Source organism: Taudactylus pleione, unplaced genomic scaffold (assembly GCF_031769625.1).
Source record: "Taudactylus pleione unplaced genomic scaffold, aTauple2 ptg000125l, whole genome shotgun sequence".
Taxonomy (NCBI): Eukaryota; Metazoa; Chordata; class Amphibia; order Anura; family Myobatrachidae; genus Taudactylus; species Taudactylus pleione.
In genome coordinates, this window is record NW_028284527.1 from 7,984,783 (window position 1) to 8,005,000 (window position 20,218).

The 20,218-nt window shown below is 40.4% G+C and overlaps 1 pseudogene; it reads right to left on the reverse strand.

Annotated features, from left to right (window-relative positions):
• Positions 1 to 3,443: 3,443 nt before the first annotated feature.
• The window catches only part of LOC148523929 (uncharacterized), a 52,107-nt pseudogene continuing 35,332 nt past the window's right edge, over positions 3,444 to 20,218 (reverse strand).

Below are 20,218 nucleotides of genomic sequence, written 5' to 3' on the forward strand. Positions count from 1 at the left end.
TTGGGATGTCACCAGTGTCTTTATCTCCAGTGTCCACTAGTGGATGAAGGAGAAAAAAGGATTTTGGTATTTACCAGTAAAATCCCTTTCTCTGATTCCACAGGGGACACTGGACGCCCTCCCAACACTGCTTTACCTGCCATTGTGTTCTCTTTTTACAAATGCTATATACACTATGATTTTATGTGTGTTTCCTCAGTTTATGTCTTCTGATTTTGTTCCATCTCCTTGGGCTCCATTTCTCTAACTGGGGTTTCTGGGGGATAGAGGTGGAGGATTCACTCACACTTATAAATTGAAAGTACCAGTTCCACTCAACCACCTGACTATACCCCAGTGTCTTGATATCCAGTGTCCCCTGTGGAATCAGAGAAAGGGATTTTACTGGTAATACCAAAATCCTATTTTTTTCAGAAATCATAGATCTCACATGTTTTTGATTGCATAATCCAATAATCCAGAGGTGAAGTAGGTTAAAAGGTAAGTTTTTTATCACATATTTTATAAGGGCACTGTGAGGAAGCTTATTTGCTACTTTGACATGTGTGTAGGGATTCAGTATGCCAGCTGTCATTATACCGACAGCGGCATCCCAATGCTCAGGATCCCAACAAGGGTCCATTAAGTGTGTTAACCATCCCTCCTTCTCCGCCTAAAACTCCTTTTCTTTATCCTAACACTAACTTTCAACCCACCCTAACCCTCCCCCTTAGTGCCTACACCTAACTCTCCCCCTTAGTACCTAACCCCCCAGTGGTGACTACCCCTAACCCACCCCCAGAGGTACCTATCCTAATCCTCCCCCTCCATTAGCTTAACCCTAACACCCCCATGATGCCTAAACCTAACCCCACCACTAACACCTAACATGCCTCGCTATACTTACAATCGGCATCCCGGCTGCCGGGATTCCGGCATCAGGATGTCCACTACTGTCTGTATTCTGGCACTGGTCTTGTCTTCTGGCCGGGAAGTCGCATTCTGGTGCTGGGATATTGTCATCCGGGATGCCGGCTGTAGGTATGTTAACTACATCCCGATCTTTGTATCCTCTTCAGAGTTAGATCCAAAAGCAACAACTACAATTCATTGGTATGTTGGTTGCAACAGCATTGTCTGTTGCATTGCCTGCAGCTACAGTTGAGTATAGCCTGTTACGTTGCTAACGAGACCTGTCTTTAACTTATAATTGTTATAAAAAAATTTAAGTGATACTAGATACTGAGAGTGACAGACAGAGGGGCCTATTCATCATTAGCCATATGGCCCCCAATGATTGAGTATTGGTCTTTCTGCAAGGGATAATTAAGTATCCTACTCACAGTGGGGAAAACTTGACTCCATAGCAATTCAACATTGCTTCAGTGTGGGGACAGCTGCTCCAAAAGCAGCTGTCCCCTCAGTTAGTCGGGGAGTCCATGAGAAGGCAGCAGAGGAATCCACTCGAATCCCTCTTTGCATCTCTAGAACTCCTTCCCATAGGAAGGAGCAGGGATCCAAGAACAAGTTCAGTCTGAAAATGGCACTTGTTCTCGGAAGCAAACTCCGAAAACTTTGCTCAATATCATGTGGTCTTATCAGACCCCTGATGATGAATGGTCCGGTAACCTAAATATGCGGAAACTAGCATTTATGCATGGTTACAGGGCCATTTATTATTTAATGAATAGGTCCCTGAGTGAGAGGCAGGATGACTCTGCTATATTTTAAGATTTTCCATCCTGCTGAAATATAATCTTACTTATATACTGTTTGCACTACTTATCCATTCCATAAAAATAAATTATGTTTTAAACACTATTAAAAATACCCCAAAAGGATATGCACTTCTAATAATATATTGTGTGCAGAGTTATATCACAGTTTACCTAGGAATCTGCAAAAGTTTGGTCTACTTCTTTGGTATTTATCAGTGAACTTTATCTAAATATGAAAATTAAATTTTTAATACTGTTAAGAAAATTGAAAACAATTATCTTGCACTTACTGTATATTGTGTGCAGAGTTAAATCACAGTTTACCTAGAAAGCTGCAAAAGCTTGGGGTACTACCCTGGTATTTGTCATACCCCTTTTAGACATAAATCCTGGCTGTAAAATTACTCAGAAACCTGAACATAGGTTGAAGCTGGGGTTACTGCCTTTCACACCTGGGTAATGGGACCTAGGTTATTCCAGAGTTATCAGCCTTCACACCAGACCTGGGTCTCACATCTAACAGTGGATGCTTGGAGATGTCATCCAAGCACTTCTGTTCCTGCCAATTAAATCCTTTTAGGCATTAACTGGGTCATCAAGGTTATGCCTTTCACACATACTGTAAGTCAGGGTACTGACTTGGGTTGCAAGTCCCAGGAATAACCCTGGTCAATTACAGGGTTGTGGACCCGGGACTGTCAACCTGGGTCAGACCCTATCAGACATGTGTAAGACCCAGGTAAACTCACCATGCCCCAGAAAATTCCATGGTTTTTGGTTATGTTTGAAAGGGGTATAAGTGATGTTATCACCCCCTAAATTAAAGTTTTCAACCTATGTTAAAAACATAAATATTTTAATCTTGTTTTTCTTATAGTGAATTATATCACAGCTTACATAGGAAGCTGTAAAAGTTTGAGGTACTATCCTAGTAATTTATGTTTGCGAATTGCAAGATATCAGTACTTATCTGAAACCCCCCAAACATATTAATATTCCAAAAGTGTTTTAAAAAGATCAATTTCATCATGAGTAGCATAGAGTTTATACTCCACCACAATTATTTCTGGTATAATGGAGATTACTACAAACAAATTAAAGGGACAGTGATGGGCACAACATTTGCACCCAGCTACGCCAACTTATTTGTAGCGATATGGGCACATGACAACATCTGGAATGATAACATATACAAAGACCACCTAATTTGTTGGAAGCGCTACATCGACGATGTCTTATTTATTTGGAATGGACCAGATGAAAAACTGAAAGACTTTGTTAGTTACATCAACTCAAACAAAATTGGTTTAGAATTCACCACACAATTCAGCAAAGAAAGAATTACTTTCCTAGATTTGGAAATTTACATAAAAGAAAACACTCTACAAACAAGAACATATATAAAAGAAGTTGATGGCAATAACATCATTGGATCAACGAGTAACCACCACAGAAAATGGATAAAAATATACCTGGAAGTCAAATCAAAAGGCTCTTTAGGAACTATACAAAAAAGAAAGAATTTTTGAAACAAAGCGAAGAACTAAAAAAGAAGTTTATGGAGAAAGGACATAAAGATGAAGATTTACAAAAATAAATTAAAAAAAACTGGACACAGATAGAAAAGATGCCATCTGGTATAAACAGAAAACGAAAGAGAACCCCACTCTTGCAATGATAACACAATACAACAGTAAACATAGAATAATAGAAGATATATATCAACAACATTGGCATATCCTACTTTTAGATGAAGATCTCAAATCCATAATTGGAGAAAGACCCAAGATCAAAATATCTGAAACAAGAAATAACAATGAGCTACATATCACTGGAAGAGAAAAAAGATACAAAAAATAAAGGCTTTTTCTAGTGTTTGACATACAAAGAATGCAAAAATCATGCCCAACTTTCAACAAAAAGAATAGAAAACTTTTGATCAAATCAAAGTCTAAAGGAATTTGCAATAAAATAACAAATAACCTATTAAACAGAAGGTGTGATCTACAGTATCTATTAGAATGTGATTATTGAATATATAAATATTAAGAACACTAAATGAGATGAGGTCTAGTGTTATTACCTAGGATAATATACTGCTTCTGTGGTGTAGAGGTAACGTTCAGTGAGCATTATTAGAAGGGTTATAAGTTTGAATCCCAGACTAGATTAGAACTGATATCCAAAAGGCTATTAATTAAATATAATTTTTTAATTAATTTATTTTATTTGGAAATAGTTGACATTTTAGGTGATCTGAGTTTTATGGTAAGAATTTTCAGTCATGAGCTCCAAATGGGTAAAAGATATGTTTGTTTATATTGAATGTATATATTGATATTATATTTGGCATTGCATATATAGATATTTATTTAAAATAATAATTTTCCTTTTTCTATTGAGCAACAAAAGCAAGCTTGGATAGGGTTGCATAATAGAGGACACAATCTGAGTTTCCACCTGAACTGTGGTCCAATACACCTGGAGAACATTAGCAATCTGAATTATGGACCCAATTAAAGCCTGCTCTGGGCTATATAAATCCATCCAAATGAACTGACAGTCACTCTTTGAAAAAGCCCCCATTGAAAGGGACAAAAAGCATCAGAGTATTCTCCCTTACTACACAGCATTTCCTACTTGTGGACAATCTCCAGTGGAACTGCCAGCTGGTTTGTTTGCAGCCGCTATTTGTTCTCTGTGGCATCACTGCAGAGAGGCATCTGCATTGTTATTTTAGCTGGGCAGTACTGTCAAGAGAGCAGAGATGAGGGGAGATTGAGGGACTACTGATTCCAAATACCCCTGCTTCAACACCCGCTCACTTTAACTGGAGAAACCAGCTCCCATTAAATACAGCGGCGCTGCACCACTTGATCTGTATTAAGGACAGCTGAGGATAACATATCAGCGCAGCAGGAGCCAAGGGAGACGGTATGATTGTTTGTGCCTAGCCATACTTCCTATAGCATTAACCTATTTCACTGGAGAAATTGGCATCTTATTTTGCTTACCACAACGCTATATTACCTGACCTGTACAACGGATAGGTACAGCATTTTTTCAATATTCGGCTGGCAAGTCAGTACATGACATTTAACTGTTGTATGGTGGACACATGATCAATATTCTAATTGGACTGCTCTGGGCATTTCACCTTCTGTATTAATTTAAAATATTCATGCCATATCATGCACAAGTAGCAAAGTGGTTTTTAGTGTAGATATATATTCTCAATAGAGGTTTATTGTTTTGTGTATTGTATATATTGACTAATGTGAGTTGTATTTGTCTGTAGATTATGTGTATTTTTAATTGTGAACAAATATCAGATTAAAAATTAATATATTAACAAATTAGTACAAATTTCCTATTTTGGAGCCATGACTGATTTATGTATGCATGTGAAGTCTGCTATCTTGCAGTAGATTCCTTTATATTAGCGCAGTCTGATGCAAATAACATCTGGAATGATAACATATACAAAGACCACCTAATTTGTTGGAAACACTACATCGACGATGTCTTATTTATTTGGAATGGACCAGATGAAAAACTGAAAGACTTTGTTAGTTACATCAACTCAAACAAAATTGGTTTAGAATTCACCACACAATTCAGCAAAGAAAGAATTACTTTCCTAGATTTGGAAATTTACATAAAAGAAAACACTCTACAAACAAGAACATATATAAAAGAAGTTGATGGCAATAACATCCTTGGAGCAATGAGTAACCACCACAGAAAATGGATAAAAATATACCTGGAAGTCAAATCAAAAGGCTCTTTAGGAACTATACAGAAAAGGAAGAATTTTTGAAACAAAGCGAAGAACTAAAAAAGAAGTTTATGGAGAAAGGATATAAAGATGAAGATTTACAAAAGTAAATAAAAAAAAACTGGACACAGATAGAAAAGATGCCATCCGGTATAAACAGAAAACGAAAGAGAACCCCACTCTTGCAATGATAACACAATACAACAGTAAACATAGAATAATAGAAGATATATATCAACAACATTGGCATATCCTACTTTTAGATGAAGATCTCAAATCCATAATTGGAGAAAGACCCAAGATCAAAATATCTGAAACAAGAAATAACAATGAGCTACATATCACTGGCAGAGAAAAAAGATACAAAAAATAAAGGGTTTTTCTAGTGTTTGACATGCAAAGAATGCAAAAATCATGCCAAACTTTCAACAAAAAGAATAGAAAACTTTTGATCAAATCAAAGTCTAAAGGAATTTGCAATAAAATAACAAATAACCTATGAAACAGAAGGTGTGATCTACAGTATCTACTAGAATGTCTCCGTGGCCAACAATATGTTGGCCAGACAAAAGAAAACTAAAGATCAGGATAGCTGAACATATTTATAATATTAAAAGAGGACTAACCACGCATAGTTTATCACAGCATTTTTTGGATAAACACAACAAAAACCCCTGTGGACTAAGATTTGTGGGAATACAAAGAGTTACTCCCAATTGGAGGGGTGGAGATATAGGAACAGCACTAAAAAATGTAAAACAAAGTGGATCCTCACCCTGATGACCCTAACCAAGTGGATCCACACCATGGTGACCCTATCCCTAAGGGATTAAACATTGATTTTGATCTTAATGTCTTTTTAGAATAATTTTCCATATCACTAGAATTATTTCATATTAATTGAATTCTTACATATTTAGTACATGTATATTACATGTTTATTATTTATTTTTTATATGTATATACTTATATTCCGAATAGACTATATATATATATATATATATATATATATATCTATGCTGTAACCCTTCAAATATGTCTTTTAGTTTATAATGGACTTTGTATTGCTATTAACTCTTACAAAATAATTGTTATATATATTTTTGGTATATTTTTTATATATATAATTTATATATATATATATATATATATATATATATACAGTATATATATATATATATATATTACCACAATAAATCCTAGACTGCGCTAATCAATTCAATTTCAGCAGCACCCTTCAGTAAGTCTGCTGTTAGAAGGACTATTTTAAAAGATATACAAGTGGGTTACTGATGAGTGCTTTATTAATACACAATTCAATCCAATCTATCCAGAGGCTTATAAGTCTTCTTTTTCTTTTGAAGAGACAGCTTCACCGTTATTTCTACTAAAAGAAAAAGAAGACTTATAAGCCTCTGGAGAGATTGCATTGTAATTTACAATATATTTTGAAATTGTGTTTTAATAAAGCGCCCCATCAGTAACCCATTTGTGTGTATATATATATATATATATATATATATATATATCTTCACATTTTAAATATTTGCACACATCCCAATTATATTTATAGTACTGAAGAATGCAGCTCCTAAGTATTTATAGATACATATATTTATTTTATTTATTTAGTTATTTTTTCATTAGTTTTTTCCAAACCTCTAAGCAATGCATGCACTTTAACCATGAGGTTACCACCAAATTTTTATTCAATTTCCGGACCTGAGTGTCATTTTACTGAAAAACAATAAAGTTGATTCAAAGTGTTTTTAAATAAATACAGCTTCCTTTAAACATTAAAACATCCTTGATAAAGTATCCAGAGACATTGGTACAGAAGTGACTTCCTGTGCCTCTGAAAGATCCCCGAGAGACGTCATTCATAGTCGCGAGTGATTACAAAAGACAGACTCATGCCGGAACGATCTTAGCGGCAGCGCTATTGAGAAGACCCACTACAAACTGCTGGATGCCAGGAGGTGACACAGGGCCAGCTTAGTAGGGATAGCTAGACCCTACAGTAATTGCACTCCAAAGGTGTCTTTACTCTCAGACGATAGACTCTCTTTTAAACCCTTCAAAATGGCTATAAAAATAATACTTATGCAGCATAAACCTTACTTTTTATTTTTTGTGCATGCATTGTGCTTTTAAACATTTTAAACATTTTATTTGTATATATCTTTATTTGTTTTAATTTTTTGCAACATTCTGACATATGGCTTGTGAAACATAAACAGAAATGTTTCACTCACTTACAGCACTTGATCTATTAACCAGTGTTAAAAAAGACACCAACATTTTTTTTTATATTGTGTTTCATCTTATATATTGTGTTTTGGTTATATTACAGTTTACCAAGGATTTGCAAAAGTTTTGGCTACTGTGCTGGTAATTGTACTTGTCTGTCCCCTCCTCCCCCCAAAAATTACATTACTACCAGTATGAAAAAAATACCAAATACATTTTGATATTGAACTTAGCCTTATTAGTTTTGTGTGCAGAGTTATATCACCGTTTACCTTTTGTAAAGGTATCAGTCCCCCCTTTACCTATCTCATGGTAGGCCTATTCATCAACAAGGACCACGCGGCTTCCAATAATTAAGTATCTTACTGATTGTGGATACATAATTACTGGAGCATTTCAGTACTGCTCTTGTGGAAGGACAGCTGTTCAGAAAAGCAGCTGTCTCTGCGATCCCCTACTTTAGTAGCAGTGTTACTTACAGGACTGTGCCGGCCTTTTGAGCATGTGTGACCTGATGTCATTCATGCACTCAACCAAATGTCATGCTGTGCAGATGTGGTGGAGGGATCTGCTATGATGCCTTTGCACAATCTGCAAACTCCTTCCCATAGGAAGGAGCAGGCACCTGGAATCACTGTTATCTGAAGATGGCTTTGATTCTCGAGAGCAAACTCTTAAAACTTTCAGTTTTCTGAGTTTGCTGAATATTAGGCATACCTATCAGGCCTCTAATAATGAATGGGCCCATTACTCTTGTTTATTTATGTCTAACAGGCCCATTAATGATAAAGAATAGGCCCCAGTGTGTAATAAACATACTGTTTTCCTGTTGCAATTTTATGTAACTGTTAAATCATCAGAATAAATAAAATTTAGTGATTGATCAGTCTACAGGTTAGGATGATCATCCAAGTACTAGCAACACTGGCACTAGCACTACTAGTAGTTCAACATCTTCTACTAGAAGAAGCAAAGTTCATGTGGGAAGAAGAAAGCGAGTCCATTTGAAATCACATAAATCTTGCTCAATGTCAAATTGTCAGGCCCTGGGAGGTAGTTGGACCCAGAATGGAATCAGTAGTCGAGGCAGGAATGGTTTTGTTAAACTAAAAGGCAGCTGGTTTAATGGGATAAAACAAATTTATAAATACTGTAACAAAAGTTCAAAGGTGAACTGAGGATAAATGTCTGGTAGAGAAATAAAGTCCAATTGCTGTGGAACTGAGAAACAAGTGTCTGATAATAAAGAAATCCAATTGATGTGAAGCAGAGAAGCAGGTGTCTGGTAATGAACTGACAGAGAAACAAAAGTCCAATAGAGGTATGCTGAGGATCAGAGTTCTGTAAACTGCAGTGGGTTCTGAGTGCGTGCAGCTGGTCAGATACAAGCGAAGGGTGAGATGTGGGGTATAGCTGATAGGTGCAGGAATCCTGGGAACTGCCTGGAATGCTGACAAGAAAGAAGTGAGACACTGCTGAGACTGTAATATACAGTAATAAGGCTAGGGAGCACAGAGAACTCTCACACAGCAAGGATGAGAACACATTGCACTGGCGCAAGATAGGCTGCTGAGAGTCACATGCAAAAGCTCCAACCTGATTGGCCCATTCAGGTCACATGCCCAAAACCAAGATAGCAGCACCTATCAGTCTGCAGCACAGAGAAGCTGCCAGTCTTCCATGTACCAGCATGGCCTGTTCCCGCAGGACCTCCTTGCGCACCTCACGCCAACCTCCAGGAACCAGCACCCACACCAGTAGGACCACACCAGAGCACTTGCACAGGTAGAGACCATAAGCCAGCAGGTAAGTACATTACCCCCTCCTCTATGAGTGACCTCTGGACACTTTCCAGGCTTATCTGTGTTGGAGGAATGGAACTTGTGGATGAGAGTAGGAGCATGGACATCTTCAGATTTAATCCAACATCGCTCCTCAGGACTGTAACCCTTTCAGTCCAGCAAATATTGTAAGTACCCATGTCCCATAAGGGAGTCTAGGATTTTTTTCACCTCAAACTCCACCCCCTTCTTGGTAAGAACTTTAGGAGGTGATGGCAGGACTTTGAGAAACTTGTTTAGAATAAGGGGTTTCAATAGGTAAATATACCTGAGGTAGTAAGGAAGCTGCAGTTTATAAGCCATTTGGTTGTTGACCTCGATGATGGAGAATGGGCTGATAAATTGAGGTGCAAATTTCATAGATGGAACTCTGAGGCAAAGGTTGCGAGTAGACAGCCAGATCTGATCCCCTACTTGCATTCTGGGAACAGTTCTGCAATTTTTATCTGCACCCCTTTTGTATCATTGAGAGGTCTTGAGGAGGGTGGAACTTGTGTCCATATCTGGGTGAACCTCTGCAGGGTAGAGTCAATAGTGGGGACATCATAGACTGGCAGGTTTTTAAATTCAGGAAACCTTGGATGGAGAACGTAGACAATATAATATGGTGAATGATCAGAAGACGAGTGATACAAGGAATTATGTGCAAACTCAGCCCATGGAAGAGACACTGACCAATTATCCTGGGATAAAAGTCTCTAGGTCTTGATTTACCCTCTCTTTAGATCCATTGTTTTTAGGATGGTAGGCTGTGGAAAAATTTTATTTGACTTACAAGACAGAACAGAGTGCTCTCCAAAACTTTGCCACAAACTGAAACCCATGATCCAACATTATCTCAGTGGGGAGTCCAATTTTTTTTAAGTGTTAGGCGCTGGAAACAAAAAACTAAACTGGTAATGTATTGCTGAGCAGCAGTTAAAATAATGGTTGCAAACCAATACACATATACAGAAAAAAAGAAAACAATAACCGCGTTTGAAAAACAGCACATTGTATCATATAATTTAGAAATTATTTAATATATATATAAATAAAATACATAAATTTACTCTATTGCTCACTTTAAAACATATATATATATATATATATAATGTATAAACCTAAGAAAAAAATGTACACTGTATATAATATACTCAGTATTCACACATTAGTACATAATATCAGCTGATTGCTAGGGACCCTATTATTAGGGTTCTCAGTAATAAACACCACTTAGAATTTGTTGTTATAACTAAAAAAATATGTATGTATAATAAAATCAACTAGTCCTTGAGACCTTTAACCAAATAGCCGCATGCGGCTAAACAGGTTACTTGATGTAGTTAGTAAATGATATTTATAAATAAATCAGTCACCAAACAGTATTATGGCGATCCCCAAGAGAAAGCCGTTAATTGCCAGGATCCACTCTATTCCCACTGCTTGTAAATAGAAAGAGCAGAGATAATGTCTCTGAGATAATAATTGGTGTCGCTTTTGTAATTGAGCCCTGAGCCTAGCACTGCTAGTGCTCAAGTTAATATCATTCCCTGCACATCTCCCCTGTTCGGACATTCAAGTACCAGGTGAGTGATATTACATCCCCACATCAGAGTGCAGTGATTTGTGAGATCTGTTTTGTATACACAGTTAACCCAGCATTTACAAAAGCAACACCAATTGGGACATTATCTCTGCTCTTTCTATTTACAAGCAGTGTGAATAGAGGGGATCTTGGAAATTAACGGCTTTCCCTTGGGGATCTCCATAATACTGTTCGGTAACTGATTCATTTATAAATATCATTTACTAACTACATCAAGTAACCTATTTAGCCGGATGTGGCTGTTTGGTTAAAGGTCTCAAGGACCAGTGGATTTTATTATACATACATATTTCTTTAGTTATAACAACAAATACTAAGTGGCATTTATTATTGAGAACCCTAATAATAGGGTCCTTAGCAATCAGCTGATATTATGTACTAATGTGTGAATAGTGAGCATATTATATATCACATTCTTTACTTGATACATTGTGTATATATATATATATATATATATATATATATATATAAATATATATATATATATATATATATATATAAATATGTTTTAAAGTGAATAATAGAGTAATTTTATATATATTATTTGTTTATATATATTAAATCATTTATAAATTAATTGATACAATTTTGCTGTTTTTTAACACATTAGAGCGTGGTTATTGTTTTCTTTTATTCTTTAGAAGCAGCAAGTTTCCCTGGCTGTATATACTGTAAAAGGGTACTTGGCACCTTTGAGGAGATAACGTTATGTTTCTAGGGCTAATTTGACCACCGGCAATTCCTGTTCCCCAATGGCGTAGTTCTTTTCTGCTGGGGAAAACTTTTTCGAAAAGAAACCACATGGGTGGATCCTGTTGTCTTCGAATCTCTGTGACAGGACAGTTCCCACTGCCTCAGAAGAGGCATCCACCTCCAGAAGAAAAGGCCTGTTGGTGTCTGGCTGCCTTAGCACTGGAGCTGAGATGACTGCCTGTTTTAATAGTTGGAAGGCTATTTCTGCCTTGGGAGGTCACTTGGAGGGACTGGCTCCTTTACGGTCAAGGCTGTGATAGGGGCCATCAGAGAAGAGATCCCCTTAATGAATCATCTATAGTAGTTTGCAAAGCTGAGAAGTCTTTGGACTGCCTTTAGTGAAGTCAGGAGAGACCTATCCAGGATTGCTTGAACCTTTTTTGGATCCATCTCCAATCTGGAGCTTGAGATTATATACCCCAATAATGGAATTGAAGGGACTTCAAACACACATTTTTCAAGCTTGTAGTGTAGATGATTTTCCCTTAGCAGTGACAGGACTTCTTTGACATGGGATTTTATGTTTTTGGAGAGTGCCCAATTTCTATCTGTTTTATTTGAAGCAAATTTGAAGCAGGAACAGACAGAACATGGAAACTGAAACAACAAAAAAAGAAAGTCTCCTATAACAGCGTGGAGATACTGTACACGCACATACAGGCACATTAACAGGGGCACACAGGCAGATGCAGATGGTTAAATGCATATGGCAGTAAGCGCAGTGACACAATTCCTTTCCTATGGAGTCACTTTTGGAATAGCTATGTGATAAGGATGGAGGAAAAGAAACCTCTATATGATTTACTGCATCTTTTTCAAGTAAGCCTCTGTGTGAGCATTCTGTTACTTTACCATTCCACATGGGTGTGGGCAAAGAAACCTTAATGTGATTTGTATCCACTATCCACAGGTAACATTAATGTCAGCATCTGTCATTTTAGTGAGACACATTGTGGGGTGTTCCAGTTATCTACCTTACACATGAGTACTATCATTAAGAGGTCTCTCAGTTGGTCTCCCTTTTTTGGACACCATGCACATTTTCATATTCTAATACACTGTTAATTTGTATTTTCATGTTTTTGTGGAGCACCACTGATGCTCATATAAGAAAATTACGTCATCAAAGATTCTTCCACACTTAGTGGATTACAGTGAATTTATTGGAAAATATTTGGCACAAGGACTCTATGTCATATTGTTTTATTTTATATATGGATGATAAAATTAACATATTGTCCAAATACACCACCACAGAAACGTAAAGCAGATCTCTGAATATCTCATTCACAAAGTTTTGGAAAACTGCGGGGGCATTACAGAGTCCGAATGGCATCACCAGGTATTCGAAATGCCCATCTCGGGTATTGAAGGTGGTTTTCCATTCATCACTGGATAAGATTCTGATGAGATAGTAGGCTCCACATAAATCAAGCTTTGAAAAGATAGCGGCACCCTTAACTCGGTCGAACAATTCTCTGAAAAGTGGTAATGGGTATTGATTCTTTATGGTGATATCATTCAACCCTCTATAATCAATACAAAGTTGGAGACCCCCATCCTTCTTGGACACAAAGAAAAATCTGGCACTGGCAGGAGATGTGGATGGGCAGATGAATCCCTTACTCAGGTTCTCCTGGTTGTACTGTAACATGGCTTTGGTTTTGGGTAATGATAGGGGGTAGATACGACCTTGAGGAGGGGATTTGCCTGTTTTTAGATCAATTGGACAGTCCCAGTACCAGTGTTTTCAGAAAACACATCCGAGAAGGTTCTATAAGCATTAGGATTTTGCAGGTCTTCTGAGGTTTGAATTTTCCTTATAGGTTTAAATATCAGCAGACAAGACTTCTGGCAAGCATTGCCCCAGGACTGGATTTGCATGGCGTTCCAATCGATTTTGGGATTGTGTTTACACAGCCAGAAATATCCTAATATCACATCATGTGACTTATTGGGTATAATCAAAAGACTGATGAGCTCAGAAAGAAGGGCTAATATGTGAACTATTAGGGGTTGGTTCCATTCGGAAATAGTACTGTTGACAATTTGATTGCCATCAACAGCCGACAGGGTAATAACATGGTTGAGGGAGATACAAGGCACTAGAAGCTTTCTAGCAAGGTTGAGAGTAATAAAGTTTTCTGCTGCACCAGAATCCAGGGCCTTGCTTCAAATGTAGGATTATGGGTAGAACAGATTCAATATTTTTTGGGGATGGAAGCACTACTCCCAACCAAGTGTCCCCGGGACTGGTTAGGAGCAGGAGTTTTCCAGTCTATGGGAACAGGAAGCCACCAGATGAGCGGTCTCCCCACAATATAGGCAGAGATTTTCATGGTGGCACCTTTGCCGTTCTTCACTAGAGAGGCAGGTCGGATAACCTACATAGGTTCCTCAACTGTGTGTCCAGGAGTAGTAGGAATAGAAGGATTAGATGGACAGAATCGGAGATGATCAGGCCTATTCTTCTCAGCCTGTCATTACTTGAAGCAGAGGTCCACCTTGTTGAACAGAAAAATTAGATCATTGAGGTTAGTAGGGAGGACCTGGGTGGCTAGATCATCCTTCAAATGATCATAGAGGACATTCCAGAAAGCTGATTTCAGGGCTTCCTCGTTCCATTTTAACTCTGAAGCTAAGGTCTGAAATTGAATAACATACTGATTAACTGGACAGATTCCTTGTCTGATGCGATTAATTTCAGATGATGCTGAAGTCGACCTTCCAAGTTCATCAAAAATCCTCCTAAATGCTGCCAAAAGTGTGAATAATCATCCAGTAGAGGATCTGACCTCTCCCAGAGCGGGGAAACCCAGTACAATACCTCTACCAATACAGATGTGCCCAGCTAGTTTTTTGCTCATAACGTGCCATTCAGGCCTCTGTGTCGAGCCATGGAATGTTACGTGATGGTTGTACTTTGGCATACCTTGGTTTTCTTCAATGAAATATAAGCTATGGCATGTAATATAGTGCTTAACCACTGGGTGGTGAGTGCTCCACTGTTGTATTTTGTACTGAATACCATACTGTTAAATTGGATGGATATCACATTCATGCACTGTATTTGCATGTTCGCATAACCAATCTTTTTAATATCACATAAGCTTTTAAATGGGATGCAAATCAGTACACATACTGTACATAACTGTATAGTAGTATAATTGCCATGTTGTTATGACAGTATAACCGATACTGTAGATTAATGAGATGCACGCACAGCTTTAAATGAGATGGGATGAATTATTCTCTAATGGTGGGGTACTGTGTATACACTGTATGTACTAGTATAATATTTTGAAAGGAATATACATTATTTTATTATAAAAACAGCAGCGGGTGGGTGGAGTGCACAAGGAGGAGCCCGCTATGTGTGGTTCTTGATATAGCTGGTGTGTGGGCTACAGGTAAGGTGATCACCTTGCAACAGTGCTTGTCACGGGTTTGAGCCCTGAAAAATATATATTTTTTTACACTTTCGGTGCTGTACTAGACTTAGACACTATAGTGAAACTAGTAGTGGGCTGTTTAAAAGTGAGGTTCTGTATTACAAACTGATAGTGTATTTTAAAATGTACACTTGTGGCACTGTCGGCACTGTGGTGGCTGCCAGTTCTGGGGGTTGCAATGTGCATCCCAGTCTTAGACACTATAGTGATTTCATGACTTTAGGGACTAGTAGCGGGCTGTGTGAAAGAAGGATCTCTGTATTACAAACTGACTGAGCATTTTAAAATGCACAATTGCGGCACTGTCGCCACTGCCAGCGCTGACCCAGACACTACAGTGATTTCATGATTTTAGAAACTAGTATCGGGCTCAGTCTAAAAGTGAGGTATTTTAAGTTCCACACTTGCGGCACTGTCGGCATGTCAGCACTGTGGTGGCTGCCAGATCTGGGGTTTGCAATATGCGACACAATGGGATCTCTGGTGCATGCCCAGTGGAGCCGCTCCATAGGCCAGTCACACTATGCTGTGGCATATGGAGGATCATAGTACCACGCATGCCCAGTGGGTTGGGAGTCCCCGGCCATCATTCATTGTTAACGACATCAACAAGTGTGGATGCATTTGCCGATGTTGCCATGCCTGCCATTAACAATGTTGGCAGGTACAGTACATACATCATTAAGTGTGTTCCCGGCTTTAGTGTGTTGACCAGCACTGCAGAAAGTTATGTCTGCAGCATGTTAATGAGCATGCTGCAGACATACAGTAACATGAATAAGCTTTGTGTGCCACAAACTATAGAGTACTGTCAGGATCTGCAGCTTCCAGCCTTAAGCACTGCATTAGTTATTGCCTGTCTGTGTGCAGTGTCAGTTGCATGCTAAATGAGTCTCCTGTCCCTGCACAGCACAGCTGCACCCTGTCATTAAGGGAGACTTGCTCTGGTTGGGCCTTCTTCCTGTTAAATTCCAGCCAGCCCTTCACTCCATGCAAGTGATAGAGTTTTTCATACTTCTGGTTTTACAGTCTCCTGCTTGTCAGTCGAGTTCCTGAGTCAGTCTAGCTGTGTTTCTTGTGTGCCATTTATTCCATCCAGGCGGCTCCACCTGCATCTCGTCCACATGTGCTGCTTGTACCATCTGGGTAGCATGGAACGCTTCCTACCCCAGAAGTGTCTGTCACCATCCGGTGACTTGTGTCAACCCGGCAGCACCAGTCACAGTTTAGCATTCCAGGTGAGCAATCTAGCACACGCGGCACTGGTAGCAGCTCTGCGTTTCAAGTGTGCAACTTAGCACACCGTCGCCAGTATTATCCCGGTGGCATTGGTAGCAACTCTGCTTTCCAGGTGTGCAATCTAACACACTGTTGCCAGTGTCATCTCGGTGGTACTGGTAGCAGCCCCATGTTCTTGTTGCATACTTCACCTGAGTCTCATCATCCCAATGGCTGCAATAGTCCTGGAGCCCCTGGTCACTATCAGCCCTCAAAGCTGCTGCAACAGCCCAAAGGCTGCTTCTCACCATTAGTCCCTTGGCCACGACTATGAAGGCCACAATCAGCCCCCAAGCATGCTCCAAAAGATCAAAAGGCTGTTTCACACCATCAGTCCCTTGGCCATGACAATAAAGGCCACAATCAGCCTCCAAGCCTGCTCCAACAGCCCCAAGGCTGCTTCACATCACCAGTCCCTTGGCCACGACTATAAAGACCACAAAACCCCTCAAGGCTGCTCCTACAGCCCACAGGCTGCATCAAACCTCTTGCCCTCGGCACAACTAGTCAAAACAAACCAGCCCCAAGGCAGCATCGACAGCCCAACAGCTGCAACCAAATCTTTAACACTTGGCCATGACTATTATAATAAATTCCAGCCCTCAAGGTTATCATGAATTGGCTCTACATTAATACCATCGATTCTCTCCAGGAATCATCACAAGTACATGATTGGTACACAATAGACCAGCATTTTTCAACTGCTGTGCCACGGCACACTAGCTTAAGTGTGCCACTGGAAAGTACAACTGGGAGCTCCTACTGTATCTCTGTAAGTCTTTTGGGGGGGCTGGGGCAATACTTGAATTTTATTTTATGTTGTACCCCTGTCATTCTGCAGATAGTGTTCCAGTTGTTGTCAGATTAATTTAAGTATACATTGCACTGATATTTTTTTACCTGATGTCAGAGGAGACAGCAGCAGGAAGAAAAGAGGGGGAGCCTGGACAACCAAGTAAGTTCTGTATGTGTTTGTTTTCAAGAGTTATTTTTTTAAAATGTGTTGATGAAAAATTACATCATAATATTTTATTTTAATGTAGTAGATTTAAGGCACATCCACCAGATATCATCCTCTGAGGAGGAGGTGGATGGTGCGGCAGGGCCCGACATCCCTCCCCAGCCAAGTAAGAATTGCCTATACTCTCCTGTACCTCTTTCCTACACTCTCAGTGGCTCTACTTTTGCTACTTGTGTTATCACTATTGGAGTAGTATTGTGTTCAGAGAATTATGGTACAGTAAGTACCAAAAGTGGGTGGTCCGGGAGGGCAGTTGAGTTTTTTTTAAGACATTTGTATATTGTTTTGTTTACACATGCCCACAACCTCAGGAGATTGTGGTTGAGGTGGAGGAGTCAGAGGACAAGACAGCTGAGCCCGACAGCCCTCTCCAGCCAAGTAAGTACTGTATACAGTAGTATAGTACATTGTGTTTTACCAGGACCGGATTAAGGGAGGGGCAACAGGGGCAGTCGTCCCTGGGCCCCCACACCCGGAGGGGCCCACACTGGCAGCGGTGCGCTGTCTGCACCCACCACTAGTGACCCCTCTGCTAGTGTAGTGTAGACCATGCAGTGAGCGCAGTCTACACTACACAGTGACATACACACAGCCGCTGGCGGCAGCTGTGTGTATGTTACAGCAGACGATGAGAGTCAGACTCTCATTGGCTGCTGAACAACGGAGGGAGCCAGCCGGAGCTCACTCCTGAGCTCCGACTTCTGGCTCCCCCTGCATCTGCTGATAATGGGATAGACGTCATGACGCTGACGTCTCTCCCATAGTGCAGTGGAAGAGCCGGGACTCGGAGCGGGCAGCGCCGACTGCGTAAGGAGCAGGAATTCAGGTAAGTGGTGATTTTTTTTTTTGTTTGTGTGTGCATAGGGGAGGGGGCAGCTACAGGGGACACTGCATAGGGGGGTGGCAGCTACAGGGGACACTGCATAGGGGAGGGGGCCCCTACAGAGGGTGCTGCATAGGGGGGCCGCTATAGGAGGCACTGTATAGGGGGCCGCTTCATGGGGGCACTGGGGGGTGTTTTCTAGGGTCAATGCATAGTGGGGACAACTACTGGCCCCACTGTATAGGGGGGGCTACTACCTGGGGGCAATAGGGGGGACCACTACTGTGTCTGGGGGCACTTTATAAGGGGCACTGTATAGGGAGACCACTACTTGGGGGATTATATAAGGGGTACTGCATAGGGGAACCACTTCTGGGGAACTGCATAAGGGCATTACTACAGTGGGCGCTGCATATGGGGGACCATTACTGGGGGCACTGCATAGGGGGGGACCACTACTGGGTCTGGGGGCACTACTGGGGGCATTATATAAGGGGCATTACTACAGTGTGCACTGCATAGGGGGGACCATTACTGGGGGCACTGCATAAGGGGCACTGCATAAGGGGCACTGCTACTGGGGACATTGCATAAGGGGCCCCCACAAGTTTGTTGCCCAGGGGCCCCCACAGACCTTAATCCGGCCCTGTGTTTTACTACTGTACTGTACTTCTCTTCCTTTGAAGAATGTCTCTCTACCTCCTGTACTCTCTACCTCCAGATAAAGGCCATTGCCAAAACACGTTGCTGTTGTACTCCTCTGCACCTACTAACCAGCATCTTGATATTGATAGTTATCCAGATACCCTCCTATCTAGCCCATCCAGCTAATAAAGATACTGGATGTTGCCTTCCTTACCTGGACACGTCTGATTGCTATTGCAGCAGACACTGCAGTCTGCGGTACGGAGGCATCCGGCTGGTGTGTCCTGCTGGCTGGGTGGACTCTGGGCCTGATTTGCGGAGGTCATTCCAAAAAAGGGGCCGGCTATTTAAATTGAGCGCTCGCTCTTTGCGGTTTGTTGATGCCTCTATGTCTGAGCGAGCGAAAAATGTGCTCACTATTTTGTAAAGATGCCCCTTTGTCATTCGCATCACAAGTCATCTCCGGTATTTATTAGATTAATCGGGTACATCGAAAGGCATCTGAACTGCTCGCAGTGCTTGTTGTAGCTTTTTCCTACTGCTATCACTGCGAGCAGTTCAGGCTAAAAGACAACCAAGTGATGTGGTCGATGATGCTCCTTTACTAATTATGCACTCCCATTAAATGTCCTTTTGCCCATTAGGCACGCCTGCGTTTGGATCTCCACTACCCCGTTTTCAAGCACCTTCCCCTGTTACCACCCACAAACGGTACATTCTGTCAATCAAATTAGCAGGCCCTCACTCTTTTGCAAGCGCACGATATCTGACAGCAATGACTGGTTGGCGCATGCACATTACAACCCATATGCATGCGCAGTTGTGTGAACATCGCTCAGAGCGAACGAGCAGCCGCTTACGAGCAGCTCTGAATCAGGCCCTCTGTCTGTTCCTTCTCTGCTGGTGGAGTGAGAGAGCAGGACTGCTGCAGGTATCCATTTGAATAAATCATAGCCTGCTGAGTTGTTTTGCCGTGTGTTGTAGTTTGGGCTGGAGACGCTCCATGACTGTGATAAGATACTGATACGGGGACTATATTCAGCTATCTCCAAGTGGGCCCATTAACCTCTGATTGGGTGTGATTGGGTGTGT